This window comes from Larus michahellis, chromosome 10, assembly GCF_964199755.1.
Source record: "Larus michahellis chromosome 10, bLarMic1.1, whole genome shotgun sequence".
Lineage (NCBI taxonomy): Eukaryota > Metazoa > Chordata > Aves > Charadriiformes > Laridae > Larus > Larus michahellis.
In genome coordinates this window covers 9056500-9078386 of record NC_133905.1, presented here as the reverse complement: position 1 = coordinate 9078386, position 21887 = coordinate 9056500, and the positions used below count along the sequence as shown (strand labels likewise).

The window sequence follows — 21887 nt, the reverse complement described above, 5'->3', positions numbered from 1 at the left end:
GATAAAGGCTAATTTGTGTCTCTGAATATTGTACTGTCAAATGGAAGCTGAGTGGTTTAATACCAAAATGGGACTTCACATTTAAATCATGCCTATGTGCTTTTTGTGTTTTTACAATAGTTTCAGTAGCAAATCATCACCTAAATTGGCTTTCCTAAATAACATGCCATGTTAGGTAGTCTAATGGTTTATTTGGAAAATGGGAAGCAAAAGCAATACTGCATTGGGTCAAGACTGGACTGACAATTCAGTGGATAGAGAACTGGCTTGACGGCCGCACCCAAAGAGGGACTGTCAATGGGTCCATGTTCAAGTGGAGACCAGTGACAAGTGGAGTCCCTCAAGGGTCAGAACTGGGACCGGTCTTGTTTAACATCTTCGTCAGCGACATGGACAATGGCACAGAGTGCACCCTCAGCAAGTTTGCCGACGACACCAAGCTGTGTGGGGCAGCTGACACGCCGGAGGGAAGGGATGTCATCCAGAGGGACCTTGACAGGCTGGAGAGGTGGGCCCATGCCAACCTCATGAAGTTCAACAAGACCAAGTGCAAGGTCCTCCATCTGGGTCGGGGCAATCCCAAGCACCGATACAGGCTGGGCAGTGACTGGCTTGAGAGCAGCCCTGAAGAAAAGGATTTGGGGGTGCTGGTGGACGAGAGGCTCAATGTGAGCCGTCAGTGTGCACTAGCAGCCCAGAAAGCCAATCGTAGCCTGGGCTGCGTCAGGAGAAGCGTGGCCAGCAGGTCGATGGAGGTGATTCTCCCCCTCTTCTCCACTCTCGTGAGACCCCACCTGGAGTACTGCGTCCAATTCTGGAGCCCCTACTGCAAGAGAGATATGGACGTGCTGGAATGTGTCCAGAGAAGGGCCACGAGGATGATCAGAGGGCTGGAGCACCTCTCCTATAAGGACAGACTGAGAGGGTTGGGGTTTTCAGTCTGGAGAAAAGAAGGGTCGGAGGAGACCGCATAGTGGCCTACCAGTATCTTAAGGGGGCCTACAAGAAAGCTGGTGAGGGACTTTTTAGGATCTTGGGTAATGGTAGGACTAGAGGGAATGGATCAAAACTAGAGATGGGTCGATTCAGACTGGACGTTAGGAAGAAGTTCTTCACCACGAGGGTGGTGAGACACTGGAACAGGTTGCCCATAGAGCTGGTGGAAGCCCCATCGCTGGAAGTTTTTAAGGCCAGGCTGGACGGGGCTCTGAGCAACCTGATCCTAGTGGGAGGTGTCCCTGCCCATGGCAGGGGGGTTGGAACTTAGATGATCTTTAAGGTCCCTTCCAACCCTAACAATTCTATGATTCTAAGACTGTAAGATTGAAGTTAAAAAGAAGACCAAAAATAACGCCACATTTGTCTGCCCATGTGCACTCAGCCTTGCTGAGCACATGGATTTGTTGATCACCAGAATGCTGGAAGGTTTGAAGAATTTGACTAATTAATTGAAAAAATCTCAAAAACTGCAATGAAAACTAACATACGTAATTTTTTGTAGCAACATCCAATCTGCAAGGTGAAATTCTTGCTCAAAACACCACAGGGTGTTGTCAATACTCAGACCTTAATTTCCAGTGACAGCCTACCTGCGTGCAGATTTTTCGAAAATGAGGATAAACTCATGACACTGTCGCCACAATGGGATCATCCAAATCATGGAAAGAAAAAGCTGTGGAAGTCAATTCTTTCAGTCTCAAAATCAATAAAAGCAAAACATTTTGGGGGAAAAGTTTGCTTTCCCATGCACTGGGCCAAGTTGTTCATGCTTACTGTTTATTTTTTTTTCTTTGTGATATCAGATGTGGCTACATCAAATAGCAAACAACTCTGTCCATCACCCAGCTGGAAAAAAATAAAGCACTGCAACATACAGCTCAGCTAGTATTCATATGGTCAGCCCACATGATAATGATTTAAATGATCATAAAGCTGTTCTTTTTATAATACAGAATAATAAAAAAAAAAAGTTACTTTGCAAGCTTACTAGTTGCCAAACTTTTCAGAATTCTTTTGCTACGGAGCTGTTTAGAAGTTCCTGTGAAATCTGTGTTATTTATTTGTAAGCCCAGATGAAAATGCTCAACTAAATATGACCCCAATCAGTTAAAACATTTGCAAGTTACAGAACTGTGGCCAAAAGAAAAGTCCTATGCTTCTGCCAAAAAAATACTTAATTTAAAAAAAATGTAATTTTACAGGTAGTTAATTTTTAATGCAGACAGGTGTCTTTTTCGTGTTTAAAAATCTGTCTTTTATTGGCCAAGAGATATTGGAAAATGGAATAGCTATGGAGAGCTTGTGGAAACTTGTTTTGGAATGAATAAAACTGCAATTTTAGTACTCAGTATTTTTTTGGTGTGCTTACAAATGACTTTGTGTGGAGAGCTGAGGGGAAAATGTTGCCTTTACAGCCATGATACATTCCAGGCATGAGTTTTCCAACTATAAACTGTTTTAATTCCCTTCTCATACCTGCTTTTGGAGTTTCAGACAGAACAGTTGCATTCTGTGGGTGTGATAGAGTCAGGGCACTTGTGCTTGACCTGGTCCCACTGATGTCAGGTGAGCATCGGATCAGGGATTTGTTACGTTTGTGGGGTTATAGATGATGGGTTTGGAGGGAGGAGGAGGAGGGTCTTCAGCTCTAGCGCTGCTGTACGGTGGCCACTCACCAGAGTTACAGTTTGGTTCAAGCCACTTGCTCCCAATTTTGTGAGTTGTTACAGGAGATGAGCATCCTCTGACTTGGGGGATAATCAATCAGTTCATTTATAATGCATGCTCATCAGTTGGGCTTTAGTTTGTTTATTTGTTGTGTTACTAATTTGATGGGAAAGATTTCTTTAATGTATGCATGTGGTTATTCATATAAAGAACTGCTGCTGTGGTCCTGGTAGCTGACAGCGCTGGCCTCTCAGGACAGCACTTCTCACTCTGGAAGTACCTCAGCCTCATAAATAAGGAATCTGCATGACACTAGCTAAAGAACTAAAAGCACAAGAGTCCTCTTGCCTGTCTCTTGAACTGATTAGGTATCTTGGCTTTGTTTTGTTGCTTTACTATATAAGGAAAAGGTCCTGACTGACTTCTGAAGCGGTGAGTTGGATTCTTCCAGGCTTGGAGACATCCAAATGCTTTAAATATCATCTTTAAAGGTACTGCGTTGTTGAAGTTATAGCTATGATGGAGGAATTACAAGGTGAAACATTCTTTGCTTGTCCTGGGAGACCAGACTAGATTATAACAGTGGTGTTTTCTTGTGGAAACGATTTTCTTTTGATTGTTCTAAACTTGACTCGTAACAGCAAAAAATCCTCATGCATCACAAGAGAGGCCCGTCTCCTAGTTTAACCTCCTCAGCTGGCATAAATCACTGTAGCTTTTTTTTATGTCAGGTCACAGGCTTGGATAAGCATATTTATTCATATCAAGCCACTGAATGTTTTGAGGTTCATCTATGACTAACTGAAAGTCTTTAAAAATAGACCAAACATCAGAAAGCTCTTGAAATGTTTTGTGATATAATGCCTACTTCAAATAAATGAGATAGTCTCAATTGCCTCTTATAGTTGGTTCATTTTAATGGTTTTTTATCCTCTTTTCTTTCCCTGATCGAAACAAATGCAGCTCACCTCTGGTATGAGGCCAGACGGGCGCTTGATGAGATTTGCTAATGCCTGTGGTTATAATAACAGGCACGGACCCACCTGACGTAAAAGGCCTCCTTTGCACTCATCCCTGCACATCCAGGTCACCTGCTCGTGTGGGGACAGTCTGGGACAGTCTCTGGACACTCTGACACATAGTGGGAGTCTTACTCTCAACTATATAAAAAGCACGGTTTGTTACGTGGGTAACCATTAGCTGTTGAAAAGCATCTAATAAAGACTAAGGAAGGGGCCATAAGGCCTAGTTTAGAACAGCTTTTTAGATGAGGCTCCCCTTATAATTAAGGATTTTTCACAGCATTAGGCATGCCATTTGTCTGCTGAGATCATGTTGTTTTGAGGATCCTCATGTCTGGGCTTTAGGTCCTTGAGAATTTGGTGCCTGTATCGGGATGCTTCTTAAACAAGGCTTGTGCTAATGGCTTTTTGCTTAATAGAAATTGGCATCAAATCAAACTGTAGGTAGCTCACGTGGTGGGGATGCAAGATATGAAGGAGACACATTCTGAATGGTTTCAGATGAATATGAGGGACAGACTGTCCAGAGCCATTGGCACCTACAGAGGTCCTAAAGATGAGATGTTACTTTTTTTTTTTTTCCTCCTTTTAATTGTTTAGGGATGAAAAGTGTTCTCTTAAGTTGAAATTCGGTTATGTTGTTCCTCATGAGTTCAAACTATTTGGTGGGGCAGACAATTTGAAGTGGAAGCTGAATGCAAGAATGTCATTGAGCCCTATACTGGGCAAGTAGATTATGGACCACACACTCAGGCTTGAAAACATTTAATTTTAAAAATCTCGTTACATAAGGGGACACAAAACAATGTAAAAGACTTGGGCCACGCTTGCAGCTGGCATAGATCAGCATAGCACCATGGATTTCAGGGTGGCAAGACCGATTTCTGCTAGTTGAGATCCTGGCCTTTAATCTGTCGTCAATCTAATAAAATTGAGCTGCCCTAATTACCACGGTGCCTGTCAGAAATATGTTTGCCTGAAATGATAAAGCTGAGTTGGATCCTGGAGCCCACACAAGTCAGCAGACACTGCGCAAATCTGAGTTAAACCATTTGTTTGCCCACTTAAGGAGAGGTTGTCCACGGTCATGGTACGTGTGGAAAGACAGCGGGGGAGTGAGAGGAACAACTGAAACATATGGCCAAAGTGAGCTGTCTCTTTATTCCAATGCATCAGGATAAGACAAGCTGTTGAACCGATGAGAAAGCTTCTTTATGTATATATATATATATACCATATTTCAAGATTAAAACTGGAAGAAATTCAGTGCCACTGATCTCACATATATGTTTGAATGAAGGTAGAGCAAACTGTTAAACTGAAAACGGGGAAAAAAGCCCCCAAGCCCAACCTCCTTAAATCCATAATAGCTGCATCATTATGTAAAAGAAAACAGCAATTCCTCCACCAAAGCGTCCATAAACTGAAACCTTATCAATACTTCCAGATGCTCGCTGACTTTATGATACCGTTAAGTTTAATTGCGCTGATATAATGGATTGTATTTGCATGGAATAAGGTCTTTTCAGAATCAGGTTTGGGGACCATGCAAGCACAAGAGGGAGAGGTGGCATAAACTGAGCCATGCTCTTCACTGTATCTCAACTGTCGATTTTGACCTTGTGCTTCTTGAAGAAAAATGTGGAAATGGCATTTTCCGTGGCCTCCTGAATGGTCAAATTTGAGAACTTTCTGTATTGCAGCTGCACTTGCTGCAATTTATGCCCTTGCAGTGGCAGTTAATTTAGTTTTTAGTAAGGAACATCAGTTTATTATTTAACTTTAAACCAAGACTTACAATTTTGAGCTCTATTCCTTGGGCTAATTCTCCTTCAGTCAATAGAAAGAGGAGTTTTACTATTAGTGTCAGGGTGAACAGAAAGGCCAACATCCACTGGGGCTGAAAAATCCCAATTTGCAGTGAATTCAGGGAGAAGCCTGATGCCTGTCCTTGAAGTCTTTTTTCAGCACAGGTTTTCCATTACCAAAACCTAATATTTGCAGGTTTTATCAGCTGTCGTACCGGGATAAATTCATCTTGTCCATTCCCATCATTTATTCAATACATCTGCTTTGTTTTATCAAATGTGTCTGCCCACAAATGTTGAGGTACCAGTAACATTTGACAGTATCAGATCATTTTTAAGAAATCCAGAAAAAAAGCACCGCTATTCTCTTCCTCCCTCTCCCCCAGAAAACTCAGACACCGACAGGGATTTCTTATCTCCAAACTATAAGATACTGCCTCACAGCTAGGAATGAAAAGCCTGTTCTCAGCGCAAGGGAACAGTTGTAACGACCGGCCTCCTACAACAGTCAGGAATTTAAGAGCGTGTCTTCTGGTCCCGCAAAGCTGCAGGTGTTTTGCAAGATGTACAGATAGGGTTTTTTTTCCCCTGAGTTTTTGTTTGGTTTAAGATGGTGCTTTTGTGTCTGGAAGTGTTGCTTTCATGCATGTGACTTCATATGACAATATCAAAGGAATCACCCTGTACGTAATATAAAATATAACTGAATCTTTTGTGAAAAAGATCTATGATTATTTTCAAACTGAAAAAACAGGATTGTGACAATTTTTAAGTGGTAATAATGGAAAGTATGAATTCTACTTATTTGCGCATGCAAGTAATGACAACAAGACGAAAATCATAATGTATATTTTGGCTTCTGCTGTTGGTTTGATGTCTTGTGTGCTTTTAATAAACATTCATGGTCCTGCATTCTCATTAAATGGGCATATTTATGTTCTAGCACCCAGTTGGGAAGAAAAGATTGCAACTCTTATTTTATAATGGAGAAATTTGTTTGGCATCAGTGCATATGCAAAACAGAGTTCTGCTTTTGGAAAGTATTGCCTAAGTGATCAGCTCCTGCAATGCATTTGAACAGAACAATGCAAACAAATGAGCAATCTAATTAAAGGACAAAGAAAATTTTATATACTCTATATTGAGATTGCTATCCTGTCTCACCTAAAAGGACACGTTTTCTTTTTCTTTCATGTTCTCCTTGTGGTCCAGCTGCCTTTGGTCCAGCAGTCTACTTTCTGACTTATTTGGTATCAATATTCTGCACAGTACTTTGGGAGTTGTAGTTCACCGAGCGCGTTTTTACCTACCGCCAGATGTCAAGTGTAATCTTTTGGTTTGTGTGCTGGCTGACACAGCCATGCTATTTCATTTAGCTTTGTTGGAGTGTGTTCATTGCTTTTTGATTGGCTTTCAGTTGCAAATCATGCCTTGAAGTACATTTTATTCTGTGTTTGGTGTACCACATAGGACTGTGATGAGCAATTTTTCTAATGACAATAGTTTCACAAATTCAGCAGCCAGGGAAACCCGCAGATCACTGTGGTTATGCACCCACAAAAGCTTTTGTTTGGAGTTATGCTATTCGTGTTTGCAAAAGTGTGGAGCAGCTTTGTTCAATGCTTTCTCTTTATGGATATATAGGAGAGAATAAAATATGTAGGACAAATAGATTGTATAGAGCCAGGGGTGCTTCATAGAGGATTAGTGAAAACAATAGTGGGTTTTTTTCCATGTTACTTTTTGAAGGCTTTCAGCTGAGACAGCTTTTTTCTATGCAATAGAAATATGTGATCCTTATGCGATATTACTTAAGTGGTTTTGGAAGTTGATGGAGTGCTAGCATTGGCCACGAGCTCTCGACAATCCTTGGACCATCACCTGCCAATTCCTTCCTGGAATTGTGTTCCTACATCAAGGACTGTACTGAATGCTTTAATTTTTTTTTTCATCTTGCCTCTCTGAAGTGGTAGTTACTGCCAGAAATCTAGACCTACATCAGTCCTGGTTCAGCCTTAGTGTGTGTATGTATAAATATATGTATTTATTTTTCCAGTATTTTGAAAGGTTCTTGAAAGCGTTTCGAGGAAGTGCGTAGCTCTCTGCTTTTCTTTCTCCAGGTGAAGTATTCCCTTTTATTACCAGAAGAAAATCTTTAGCTCTTCTCCATTACTGTGTTATTTAGTCATTATAGGCAGATGAGTTTATCTTCTAAAAAGTGCCTTAAAGATGTTAAAGTGATAGCATTACAATTTAAAACCCTTTTGACACTGTCTGTTCCACTGGAGTACTAAATCTTGTCTTCACATGTGAATGAAATTCAAATAAAGCTTTCACTTGCTTGACAATTGTTGCAAAATACAAGAAAATGCTCCCACTTTCACGTAGTAATGACTGTGTCACCTCAGTGAAGTTCAAAGAGCAAACCCTTTTATGCACATAGACAACATTTAGTTTTGATATCCATAGCTATTTCCTAAACTTTTGTGGCAAAAAATTAACAAAGGATTTTGTAGTTACCGTGCCATTTACCACAGTGTCACTTAAATGATCTTGCTCATTCATATTCTGAAAAAGAAAAGAAAACTACATTGCCGAAACAGCTGAAAGTTCTGAACTGATGGACCAGAAACAAACTGAGAAGCACGGAAGGTGTTGGGTTTTTTCCTTCTGTGCAGGATGGTGTAGCTGACATCTGCATGGCACCATTGAGGAGGGAAGTAAGAAATGCTTTATCTGTAGTTTCATCTCCGAGTGCCAAAGCTGTAATGAAAGCTCTACAGCAGATGAAGTTTCACAAAAGCAAGATCCTCTTCTAGAGCATCACAGACTTAAAAGCAGAGCAAAATTTCATGGTTGAACTGCCATCACTGGGGTTGAAAGTGTCCTCTGTTCTTTTCTTCCAGGTAGACCAAAAGCTAGTAACTCTGTGTGCTGGTTAATTCTCTAATCTGTGGTGATGGGGAGGAGATAATAGTTCTTTTCTTTTTATTTTTTCTCCTGTAGTTTCTTAAATCTGAGTTTCCATAGGGTTTTGTGTATGTGCACGTGTAATCGATGCTGGAAGCAGCCTAGTCTAAGACCTACAGCTCTGTAATAATAGAAGAACAACTGCCGAGTACGACTTGCCTTTTTAATTATCGCTTCAATCATGGGTACTCAGCATTTGTAATGGTAATCGATACAATAATCAAGGCATAACTAGGAATCATTGAGTAGAGCAAAATCCATCACATTTACTTAGCCTTTGTGACCCTCGGGGGAAAAAAATCTGGTTTTTACTGAATTATTGTATCCATGATAATTAAGGTAAAAGTGGATAAGAAGGGATGACTTCTGATGCCAGTTGCAATCTTCTCTTGCAGCACAGAGGATGCCTAGCCAGCAATGTAATGGGTATTTCATGGGGAACATTTAAATTGAAGGGACTTGGTGGGGTTTCCCCTTCTCCATGTGCTATTCCACGGGAATGAGTAGGATCTTCCTGGCCAGGGGGATGTTGAGCCCGGTCAGACTCGGGGCAAGCTGTCAGTTTTCAGACTCAAGGCCCCTTACCTTCTGTCTCTGCTTATCATCCTTGCAAGGCCAAGCTCCGGCTCTTGCTTTATCTGGCACATATTAATCACATACATCCCACTCCCCCGACTCTGGGACCTGCCTGTGCCTGGGACCTGCCTGCAGCTTTGAGCAAGACTTGTGCAAACTGTCTACTGACCTCTCAGGCAGTTCTTTTCACAGATTCTGGGCTACAGGCTCCAAAAAATGAAAAGATCTCTTTGGGAATTAATAGAAGAGTCCTAATGAACCTGTATCTGTATGTTCTTTCTCATTTTACCATTGCCTATGTCTATTAGCCATATGGTAGCATTTGATTTGCCATATATTTTTACTGGTGTGGGGCAGCAGGGAAGTAGTTTGTTTTCTAGACTTTAAGAAGGACGTCGTCTTCCTTGAAATCTCTGTAGATACAAAAAATAAAATGAAGGTGTCAATTCCTACAGCAGTTATTTCATAGTAGGTCTGTTGGATAAAACGGGTAACTTACATGGCCAGTGAACTTGCATCGCTTGTTTGATTTGGGTTGCATTGTATGAACTGAAACAAAAACCACATCCAGACTGCTTTGGAGTGGAAGAACGCTGCTATCAGTTCAATCTGTTTTCCTTGTTGTTGTTTCCATGTAATGAAAAGATAAATATGCAAACATATTTACTTCATTAATTTTAAACAGTGCCAGGAAAAAGGCTCTGTCTAGGGATGGTGGAAAAATATTGTGAAAATTAGCTTTACATATTTTGCTTTCAGTCAACTCTCTTAATTAGGATCAAAGTACTGCAATTTTTAAAAGTTCTCACTGCCTCTTCCCACACATTTCCATATTTCAAAAAGATGCAGTTAACTAAGTCTGAGATTGTCATTAAAGTCTATGGGAATGAGGGTTCACGTACTAATAGCTGGGTACCAACACCCCCGAGGTCTTCAAAAATGGTAGGACTGGCTGTGGAGCGAGGGCAGGTTGGGCTGCCCGTCCCTTGGGGTGGCCACAGGGATGGGAAGGGGCCAACTGTTTTCCCACCCACCCTCCTTGCAGGTTCCCCTCTGTGGGTTGGTTGTGTGTGGTTTCATCTTAGCTCTGGTAAGACAAGAGCTCTGAGATAGCTGCTTTTACAGGTATGAAAACAGCTTTCTCTGCCTTGTAATCAGCAATGAGATACCTGGAGGAAGAAGTAAAACAAATTGATAATAAACTGTATCGGTGCTTTCCACCAGTAGATTGTGGTTTTCCAACTATGCTCCATACCAAACGAAGTCCATAAGGTGGGTGTTGTCTGAAAAGGAAACTGAGTCACAGAAAAGTGATGCAGTCCCCCAAATCCCCAGCAGGCCGGGGACGGAGCTGCCACACCACAGTCATCACACATGGACGTGCTCACGCTGTGTTTCATCTATTTTGCCTCTCAAGTATGAAGACATTTCAATTTTAAGCAGGCACACAGTTACAGAAGGATGTTGAGTCAGCTTAAAAATCATGCAGTGATAAATAATTTACCTCTATTTGCACTGATAACAGTTAAAATTCTAAATACTATTTTTTCTCTGTTTGGGCGGGATTTGTGAGTGTAATTTACGTTGCTGTGTTGCTTTTTCTCAGTCCAGATACAAGGCTTACTAGTTTAGCTCCCAGATAGCGTGCATTAAAAAGACCACAGCATTTGGATTTAAAACATTGTGTGGACTTCTCTGGGTTCATTGCTGGATCTCTGGTATTCAGACTGTTAGTTAAGGCTTGTTAGGGTTTTGTTTTTAAATGTAAATGCTAGGTAACTATTTATAAATATGACACAGAATTCTATATAATGGGCACAGATCTGGCCTAATTTAGTCACCTTGGAACAGTGGTAGGAGCTTTATTTTGCCCCCATTGCAGAAGTGTGAGCTCTTTTCTCTCTGCTGAGAAGCCCTTGGCACTCTGCTGCTCCACTCTCAGTGAGACAAACCTTGCCTGGTAATTCACGACAGCTGGGTGAGTTACCGCATGCATCAAACACGTGTTTCCCTGACTCGAATGACTGACAACAGTGTATCAGAACGGGTCATGGGCGAAGGATCGTTATTACTTACCTGTAGGTGCCTTGGAGCAGGAATCAGTCTCGTTATTCTTTGTTAGTACAGCATCTTCCAGAAAGGAAACCTGGTCTGTAGTTTGGCTATAAAACAAATCCTACTGCGGGCTCTTACTGCTCTGTACTCCCTTCCTCCGCTGTCATACGCAACTGGCTGTAGAGCTGTAACTGCACCAGAGGAGACACAAAGGCACAGACAGGCTTTCGGTTTGAAAATGAGACGATGGGAAGAGTCTGGCTTTGGTGCCAGAAATCGTCCTCTTTTGCGTCTCTTGAAACTTCACATTTATTTGAACCGATCACGTGTTCCACTTTACAAATGGCTGACAGTATTGTCCCCTGCCTTTCTTGGGACACTTGCTGGTGATCTAATCTGGCTGGACACACGTAGCTGCCACCGGCTTTCTCTTCTCTTTTTCTCGCTTCTAATAACTGTCTTGGGCACAGCTGCTGATACAAAGTATTGGGGTTTGTTGTTTCTTTGGTGCGGGGTGGGGTTTAGTGTTTGATAGGGAGATGATTTTCTTGAAAAGTACACAGCTATTTGGTTAACTTTTAAATAAACTTCAAAATCAATCCATTTCTGTCTTTGGGTATGGTAACGGGAGGCTTGTAACGGGCTGGTCTGTGACATTAATCGTTGCTGTTTTCTGCAGTGAAGCTGGCATGCATTTGTATTCAGGCAGAGAACTTCTAGGTGCAGGGGGAGATTTCAGGCAGATTCAACTGGCATCACAAGCAGTGGGCCGTGCGTGCGTGCCTCCGTCCGCAGCTCGCTTCTGCATTCTCCTTGGCCGCTGGGGTCACCAGCCCGGAGAGCGCAGCCGAGGCTTCCCAGCGGAGACACGGTCCCGGCTGGCAGCATGTTGAGCATTCAGGGGCCGTGGGTCCAAATCTCAGCACTGCCCTTGTTTGGCTGCTTGATTTTAGGAAAATAACCTCCCGTCCTCTGGGTCCCTTTGTGCTTGTCTTTTTTTAATAAGTAGGAATGCTGCTGTTTGGTTCTTGTATAAGGTGTATTGAATTCCAAAGAGTCAATGCTCTATTTAAAGGCTTGCTATTACTTGTTATTTCACCAAAGTGTAAACAAAAAGAATGTGCTTTTTAGTGTTTGATGTTTGGCAGCAGGATTGAGGAAAATTACCTTTAGGTTGAAACAATAAAAGAAAGAATAAATGTGCATTGCGTGTTCATAACTAATAAAAATTAGAGATGTGGTTTCTAATCCTCAGCCTGATCTCTCCCATGTTTCAATTAATAAGAATAGTTTCTATTACAGAATATTATTTTAAGACAGAATTAAAAGAACCAGTTGCAGGTGTGTCATCACTCAGTCTGGGTGACAGGGGTGGGTGGTCAGCCTGTGCTCTCTGAGCTGTTTGCAGCTCCTGAGCAGTTCAAGCATCCTGAATTGCAGTTGGGCTGGGTGGTCGTGGATGCTGGGAGTAATCCGAATCCCCAGCAAGGAGAGGGGAGTGAGCAGGGGGGGCTGCATGCTGAGCGTGGCAGCTCTGCCAGGGCCCACGGTCAGGTTCAGGCTGGCTCTGTGGCACAAAGGAGTAGTAGGACACATCAGGCCACTGAACTGCTGGTGAGATGGGTCCTGTGGCACATGTCATGCAGTTCATACTTCCCAGGTTTGCAAAGCTTCATCATTGGCAGCGGCATATAAAAGGTCTGGTTGCATTTTACCAAGGCAATGCATAAATCTGCATTAGAAACGATGGCTTTTATGTGGCCCTTGTGAGCCAGGTGAGAAGTTCAAGGTTGGAAACAAGGAGCTGAGGAGGGAGCTGGGAAAGCAAACTAGCTCCCCGATTCATCTGGGCTCAGGGAAGCGTCCTCACTCATGTATGAAGGATCTCAAAATCCCACTGAGAAGGAGACGTTCTCCCTGGCTGGGGAAACTCATGTGGCTTTCAGCAGCACAGATTGTGAGGCCGCAGTGTGCATGGAAAGAGCTGGCTGCCACCTTGCAGGAGTGAGCTAAGCTCCCAGGGTTTGCCATCACATAGGTCCAGAAGGGCAGAGTATGCTGCAGCTGGATCACCAGGGTTGCAAGCTTTTTTATTTTTTTATTTTTTGTTGTTGATTGAGCCCTGTACAGATGAGTAGATTGCTGCCAGGTGTCCTTTTCTTATAAGAAGCATCGGTCTATCTAAAATTAATGAGATTTTAGAGCTGGTCTGAATGGACAGCTCGTCTTGGCAGACTGGAAGCTGTGATCTGAATTGCACTGGCTTAGGTTTAAGTCTAGCCTCCCACAGCACAACTTCGCAGTGGTCATTAAAATGAAATAGTTGGAAATGGAATGAATTGCACCAAGTGGATCCTTTGATGTCAATCGGCCGCGTGTCTGAGCCTGGCTCACGTTAACAGCTCGCGTCAGGAGGAGCAGACCTGAGGAAGGCGGCATTCCCATGGGTCTGTGGATGGAGGAGCTTGTAGTGTGTAATGAAGTGAGTTGTGGCTGCAGCTTTCTAAAATGCTTGTTTTATTCTTCTGTTTGTTTATTTTTCAAGAAGACACGAGGATGGGGGAGTAGTGAGGACAGCTTTGTATTCCTCCTATGTTTGTCAGCTCATTTCTTTCTAAAAATGTCAGACTTAAATTTTAATGTTTCGGTATTGTGGGAAAAATTGTATCCTGATCATTTTGTCTGCAGGGTTTCCCCTAGAGTTTGCATCACCTAATTTTGTTTTTAAATTATCCTTTTCTTAGGCCAGTAAAGAGATAGCAAGGGCCAGAATTACAGCTGCGGTGAATGTGTACAGCTCCCTTGGCGGGGAGCAGCCAGGCGCTAGGTTGTTAGTGTGGATGGTGCGCACGTACCCATGTCCTGCCAGACTATAAAGCTAGACATAATTTTCCAATCCTAGAACACTGAATCAATGCTAGAAAAATGACATACGGCACAGGAAGGTACAAACCTCCCTCCCAGCACAGGCATTTGTAGAGTCCCCCTGGGGTCACAAGGACTCCAGGGAATGGTCTCCTGGCTCAGTTCCCCTTGCTGTCATGCTCTCCTTAACATTCCCAGTGTTTCCATCTTCTGTCCAAGCCCATCATTGACCTGCTTAGGACTCAGCTCTTTTGAAGGGAAACCCGGCTACTTATCGTCCATCACCTGTGGCCACCTCAGCCCAGGTGTTTTCTTCCCTTGCACTTGCATAACTCTGCGTGGTTGCATTGACAGCAAGGCCGCTTCCACCCCCAAACTTAAGGGCATCACTTTACGTCCAGGTATCAATTTCTATATCACTGGTGTCAGTTTTCCTTATGTTAAAGAAACGTTAAGCACCATTAACATAATCACACATGTCACTGGCAGCGAACATACCTTCAGAGGTGCCTCAACTGAAGGCAATGTGAGCTGCCCTCCAGCTACGCAGAACAAAAGGTTTTGTGTTAACAATATTAATGGCTGCACGCAACCAGTGCAGATGAAATCAGGCTTACTTTTAATCAGTCTTTGGGGGTTTCATGTGCCGAGGCTATTTGTTTATAGCAGAGGCCAGGTTGTGCCACAATCTATTAAGCACTGGAAAACTGATCAGTCCTTTTTTTCGCTCATTCCTAATGTGAGAAAGAGAGACACTCCGTGGCAGGGAAACAAGCCTGAAATGATACTTTGCAGAGCATCTCTGCAGTCTGAGCAGGGCTGGGATACAGCAATAAACGCCGTGATGAAACTGCATAAGATCCTTTTGCATCCATCATTGATTCTACTTACATCTATAAACATCAAAACTAAATGCTGTCTGTGTGGTGCTCTGGGGGAACGCTCCTGCTCTTCAGGGGGCTGTGTGCCTTGGAAGGGTGAGACAGGGATTTTTCAGGTATAGGTAAATATGGCATATCTTAATGTGCTCGTGGGTTGTATAGTGGTAGAATGTTAGTCATAGACCACTTGAGTGAATTCAGTACAGCAAGCATTGTTTCCTTTAATAGAAAGTTTTAATTGGTAGGAAGGCTGTCTTCTTGCTGTTTTGTGATTTGCGAAGTGTCGCTTACTATCTATCAACTAGAATCTGCTTAACTGTGATACTTTATGGTACGGGGGATATCTTTTAAAGATTATTTTTATTATACAAATCGATGGAGAAGTTTAAAAATGAGAAGTTTCAATTTTGTAACACTTAAAGAATTATTATGCTTCTGCTCTTGCAAAACAAACAAAAAAATCACGTTGAAATGTACAAAGGTACCAGACGTTCAAGTAAAAGTGTTATATTGGACTTTTTCAAAACTAGACATTTTCAAGGTTCAGTATACTTCTATTTATCAGTAAAAATACTGCTCTGCAGAGAAAGTCTCCAGAATACATGCTTCCAGACATTCTATGTAAAAGCAAGAAGGAATACCAAAACATTGTGAGTTGGAGTTGTGTGTTGTTTTGTTTTGTGTTTTTTTAAGCTGATAATAGCTCTGTGATTTTATCTGCCTGGGCTCGATACCAGCAGAACTCATTGAAACTTTAGGCCTGGTTTATACAGCGCAGATTAAACAATCCGTCCCTAGAATCAATGAATATGAAGCAAAAAAGCAGTGCGGAACAGTGCACATAGTTGATTACAGTTTCCAGATGACAGTGAATATTGCTTTTCAGAACTGTGCCTCATTCATGTACCTTTGGTGTAGTATCCTGAAAAAAGCAAGATCTGCTCTCCGAGGACGCACACATGTATTCCTTGTTTAGCAAGAGTAGGGATGTGAAGGACCAGTTTACGGATGAAGCAATGAACTGAGGACTTCCCTTCTTCAAGATGTTTGTCTGTACTACATTGATCAGGCTTTTACCTACTTCCTTCCTCTCCTGTCCTGCCTGAAAGAACTAAATATAGTGAAGTAAGTGTCAGATTAGAATCTGAGAGAAGTCGGGAACCAACCAGTTGTGCGGCCAGCCAGCTTCAAAGGGTGGGGTTGTTTTTTTCCTCCTTCTGCAACACAGACTCTTGTGGATATGGGCTCCAACTGTTTTTCTCTGAAGTTAAATTTTCAGGCTGCTTTAAGGCTCCGTCTGTGTTCTCCTCCCTTCGTTCCTTTCTACAGAATCTTGGCCAGCTCCAGGCCTACATGGTGAGCATTAGTGTTTCAGCAGGAGACTGTGAATGCAGAGGCACGTGTGTTATCTGTACCAGGGTGGCACTGCAGGCGTTGGTTTGAGGGGATGCTTCAGGGATGCTGAGCATCAGGGCTTCTGAGATCCCCGGAGAGAAAGATCTCAAGGGAGTTTTTGAGAACTAGATTGCATTCCCTTAACAAATGATCAAATATGCAGGGGGGGAAATGACTTATAATTCACTTTATCTTGCTTCAAATTATTTTTAAGAAATATTAAGTTAAATCCTAGCAATGTACTAAGCTGTCTTTTAGGAATCAAATGGGACATTAAAGAATGGACCTTCATTTTCACCTATTTAAGGTGATGAATTGGACCCATTTTTTTCCTAATGTCCCACATCCTGCTGCCATCAAGGACAATGACAAACTCCTATTGACTAAAATGGGAGAATGGTTTGGCCTTTTATCAAGGTAAATTCTAATTAAGCTGAAAAAATAGGGGTTTGTACTTTACATTGGGGGTATCACACCTGGCCTGAATATCTTTGCATTCTGCATATTCAGTCTTTTGTTCCTGCTTGAATTTTCACCAGCTTTGCCCCTGTGCTCTGGGCACCTGGAGTCCCACTGAGATACCGGCCAGCAGGTCGAGGGAGGTGATTCTGCCCCTCTGCGCTGCTCTGGTGAGACCCCACCTGGAGTCCTGCGTCCAGCTCTGGGGCTCCCAACGTAAGAAGGGCAAAGACCTGTTGGAGCAGGTCCAGAGGAGGCCACAAAGATGATCAGAGGGCTGGAGCACCTCTCCTATGAGGACAGGCTGAGAGAGTTGGGGTTGTTCATCCTGGAGAAGAGAAGGATCTGGGGAGACCTTAGAGCAGCCTTCCAGTACCTAAAGGGGGCCTACAAGAAAGATGAGGATGAACTTTTTAGCAGGGCCTGTTGCGATAGGACAGGAGGTAATGGCTTTAAACTAAAAGAGGGTAGATTTAGATTAGATACAAGGAAGAATTTTTTTATGATGAGGGTTATGAAACACTTTCAGATTTCCCAGAGAGGTTTCCCAGAGAGGGGGTAGATGCCCTGTCCTTGGAAACGTTCAAGGTCAGGTTGGAGGGAGCTCTGAGCAACCTGATCTAGTTGAAGACGTCCCTGCTCATTGCAGGGGAGTTTGCACTAGAAGATCTATTCTGTGATTCTATACTGAGCAGTGCGTCTTGCTGAAAAGGTGGGCGAAGATGAGGATGCTCATTCCTGCAAGATGCCAGCTGGCCACCAGGAGAGGGACTGGGGGTGCAGCATCCTTCACCTCTCCCACAGTCGTGTTGGTTGTGCTCGCATTTGCCAAGCAAAACAGAAGGGAAGTGCTTCACGTTCTCCTCAGGACTAAAGCCATCCCCCACGGCTCTCAGATGGCTGGCTTGACCCTACCCAGGCCATGTACTGCCCACAGCTTGCTGCCCCGGCTGCTTGCTTATCTATGTGTGCAGCAGCTGCAGGTTTGATGGCAGTATAGGCTGCCCTTACGCTGGATTGTGGATCATACTTCCATATGGGATGAGGGACAGCGATGTGCCGAGCTTATTGAATACTCTGTAATGCAATCCCGAAGTGACCTCAATCCTGTCTCCTGCTGCTTCTCACCTTTCAGGCAAGAGAGGTAATGAGTGAGCAGAGATGAGCGAAGGGGTAGTACCAAACCTCCCCACTCAGACAGGAGCAAATTAAAGATAACGGCTTATTGCTGCCACTGGAAATTGCTGGCAGGCGCAGGAACAGCTTTACCCTTCAGGATTGTCGAAGGCCCTGCTCCCTCCCTGCCCCTCCAGTTCATATTTTGTGCTTAGCTTCTTTCCCCAAGTTTGAAATTAATTTCTAGCCAATTCCAAGAGCTTTTCACGCTTCAGTCTTACCTTTGTTGAGATGTTTTTACTGACTGCAGTCACATTTGGACAGTGGTACTGATTAAAGCTTCATTTGCTTTTGGGTATCGCCAGCCTTACAACATAATGAAGCTGGGACTGGCATGGGAAGCATGCGGTTTGTTTCTTTTCTTTATTATTCTCCCCCCCCCCCCTTAATTCTTTTTTCTCTTTTCTTAAGCCTTTGAGGAATTTCAGGAGTAAGTTCAAACTTTTCTTTCAGAGCCATAAAAACACTGAGTTCCTTTCCCTTTTTAGAAAAGGAAGAAGGTTTTATGGAGTTTTGTGTTTGTGTGTGATGGCTCTAGGAGCCAGGATTTTTAGCCAACTGCACAACCGGATGTTATGCCACGATGTGCTTCTGTTAATCCATTTTTGGATTAACCTGTTATATTTTTGAGCATCAAATACCTTATCAGTGTTTACCTGTGGTTTATGTGGATGGCTTACTCTAACTCCCAATTAAATGCAAATGCTGACGTGAAGTAGTCAGCCGTCACCTATCAGCCAGATTGTTTGGAGAACTCTTCCAATTAACTGTGCTACTTTGTGAAGGGAGAGTTTAGATAACCAAGAGGAACTGTGTTTGTAGGAGATATATATATATGTGTGTGTGTGTGTATTTATAGCACCCCTCCATATACGTATTTGCTTCATATGTTGGAGTGGAGGAAAAAGGGCACTGTTAGCCCTAAAGAAACGTTGGGGAGCTGGCTAGAAAGAGAAGGGCTTACACCTTCTCTCCTTTGTGCAATGATAAAAAAATCGAATGGCTTTTATAAATGTTTCTTCTTCATGTTTGGCCCTGTGGATCCCACTCATGAGTGTATTTAAGAGGCGTTTGCGTGCTGTGCCCACCAGGCTTGCTCCCCACTCCCAAAGATGGCAGACAGTGCGTGCCGTCTGCCACCTCATTAGAGTTTTATTTCAGTGTGTGTTTATTTCTATGTGCATATTTTAAGATGGTTCATGGTGGGGAAAGGAGGGGGAAAAAAAAGGGCTTGGCTGATTTTCTTTTTTAAAACAACAAAATTGAGAATCCGTGGCTTTGTACAGACTAAGGAGGCACTGGCTGTGGTCAGCATCTCTCCTTCAGGACTGTATCAGGCTTCATCCAGCGTCTCTGTCTGATGCTTTGTGCTTATTAGAAGTCTGAATGACACTTCATTTCAGAGTGACACTTCATTTTCAGAACTCAGTTGAATTGGAAGATATTACCCATCTTCAGATCTTTGCATTTGGTTTATTAATTTTTTTTCCTTCTTGGGGGGGGGGGGGAATAAAAAAGGAAGGCGGGGGGGGGGGGGAAGAAGGCTTTTCCTTTTAAAGTAAACCCATTCTTAGGCTTTGCCTTTTTACCCGGATCTCGGCGCCTGGCTTGGGAGAAGTGAGAGGTCCAGTCAGCGTTTGCCCGCGCTGTTGATTGTCAGGATCATGTGGTTTGCGCCGTGGGTGCTGTGAGAGCCGTGTTTATCCAGGGCCATGTGGAGGTGGGCGGGTGCCTACCCAGGGACAGGGGGACAGGAGAAGCCGGGCTCGCACAGCAGCCACGCTGTGAATAGCCCACATTGACTGAACTGTCTAACCGGACTAATTTGCTGTGCCTGTGGGCTTGATAAAAGAAGCAGCTGCTGGTAAGGGCTTGCTCAGATGCATGTAGATGAGACTGTGGACTGCCAGAAGGATCCAAGCAGATTTTTTTTCTTCCTTGCTGCATTTCTTCTGGAATCCCTACCTCCGGCTCCTGTGAAGTTACATTGATCAGGTAAACTATTTTAGTTCTTCCCTGCCTTTCATGCTTGCCAGCCGGCGTGCCTGCCCGCTGGATGGATAGCGGAATGAACGGGGCTCTGCTGCAGGGGTGGCAGGAACAGCTCCCTTTACAGCAGACACACATTTTCACTGCTCCCTGCAAGCTGGCAGTCGTGAGGCTTTGAAAATTGTGCAGCCATGTTATACAGCCACAATTATTTCCCTTCCTCCCCCTCTCCTCCCCATTTAATTTTGCTGTGATCTAAATAAGGCTAAGTCTGGTATTTCTCGTTTGCATCTGTCGATGCACCAGCCAGCCATGTTTTTCATGTGATTATGTACACTGTGCGGGTCTTGCTGGGAATGCAAAGATGTTCGCTGTCCTTTCGATGTCAGGCTCTTTACATCTTCTCCTGGAAAAAAAAAAATAATCGGAAAATAGCTGTACCATGCTGCGTGGATTTTTTGTGAGCACTGGGGGAGCAGAGTAAAGGGCTCATTTGGAAACAAGAAGATGAGAGCTGAAGGCTCCCCACATCCCCTCACCCACCAAATTTGATTGTTTGTATTAAAATAGGTGTTGCCACGTATTATCCTCCCCCCCCCAGTCCCTACCCCCTCCCACCTTTTCATCTGTTTTTTAAGTGTTGATTGAATAAAGCTATAGCTCAGCTGGAGAAAATGAAGAAGAAAAAAGGATGAAAAGGGTGGCCTTTTGTGTTGAGATCTTTTGTGCGGCTCACCCACCCCCCTACAGCTTCCCGGGGTAGTACCAGCAGCCTTTAGTTTAACTGGTTGCTGCCTGCAAAAACAGCCTTGCAGAATTTGGGGCGGGGGGAGAGTGGGAGCTCAGATGTGTCTGCTTGCAGTGTGAGAAAGATGTTAAATGGGATTGAGAATCTGCAGACTGGAAAATGCTGCACAATTTAACGGAAAGGGTATTACCTGCAGGGATTAACCCTATTTACTGACGATCTCTTCTCTTTCTGCTTCTTCACTTCACACTTGCTGTGTAATAGCTGTTGAGTTTCTGCAGCCAGAGCCTGGGTGCTTTGGAGCACAGTAGTGATTTTACCTGACGCGTTTAAGAAATGCCCTGTAAATGCCTTAAAACCTGAGTGTTTCACTTCTCAAAGGAAGTGTTGGAAGGCGTCGTGTCATCCCTCCCTGCAAGACGTGTTAATCAGCAGGTTACATCTTGTGAACTCCTGCTTGTGAGTTTAGAATTCACTCCCTCTGAATATTTTGCCACTTTTCCATGCTTGAAGTGCTCCCATCCCAAATGTATCTTTGCGCAATGGTTCCTGTACGTATTGCCACTTTGGGGGTCAACGATGGTTTGCTGTTGTGGGTGTACTGGTTCCTGTGGTCTTTGTTACTGGAGGTGCTAAGTCTCTGAAAAGCCCTGGCATCCCCTTTTGCAAAGAAATGCCTCAATGAGAAAGTGTTAATTTATCCCCACGTATACATATAGATAGATATCCTGGCTAAATGGGAGGGATTTAAAGCTGGTCTTTGCATTGTAGAGTGGAGCTTCTCTTTAATAGTAGACCTTCATTTTAGAGTTTGCTGTTTTACAGACCTGGGGGAGCACAGTACCGTGAGCACACTCACACTGGAGACTGGAGCGCTTAGTACAATGGTGCTTGTATTACCCTGCTTTCCCTGATCTCAAGCCCCTCATCTATGCAAACTCATACCTGAATATATACATTCGGCTTCACAGCATCTTACAGGCTAATTGCTGTTGTCCTGCACAGTCAGAATTGAGCATGTTGTAGATAGCAATGTGCCCATGGACTGTTTGAGTTTATAGATGTGTCTAAGACCTGATTTTCCCCGTCTCTCTGTAAAGACTGTAATAAGGCTTGCAACTGGGTATCTTTGGACACATATCATCCATCCCTGTGCAAAAATGGGGCTGTCATCAAGCAAACGCTTTCCAAAGTTTCACAGAGAGTGGAGTAGGTCCAGACATTTCCTGGAGGGGTCCCAACCCTAACCCAGCAGCCTGGGCTTTGTTGTTCTCCC

General features: G+C 43.5%; 1 protein-coding gene across 43 annotated transcripts in view; it reads left to right on the top strand.

Moving 5' to 3' along the window:
• Nucleotides 1–21887, top strand: part of MAGI1 (membrane associated guanylate kinase, WW and PDZ domain containing 1) — a 361242-nt gene that overhangs the window by 209927 nt on the left and 129428 nt on the right. Inside the window, exon 1 of one of the 43 annotated variants that reach the window (XM_074603150.1) lies at nt 19487–19869. The exons of 41 other annotated variants lie outside the window; for them this stretch is intronic. The gene's annotated coding sequence lies outside the window, so the exon portion shown is untranslated. Of the gene's footprint in view, nt 1–19486; nt 19870–21887 lie in introns of those variants that run through there. One more of the 43 variants, XM_074603146.1, reaches the window with a different exon arrangement.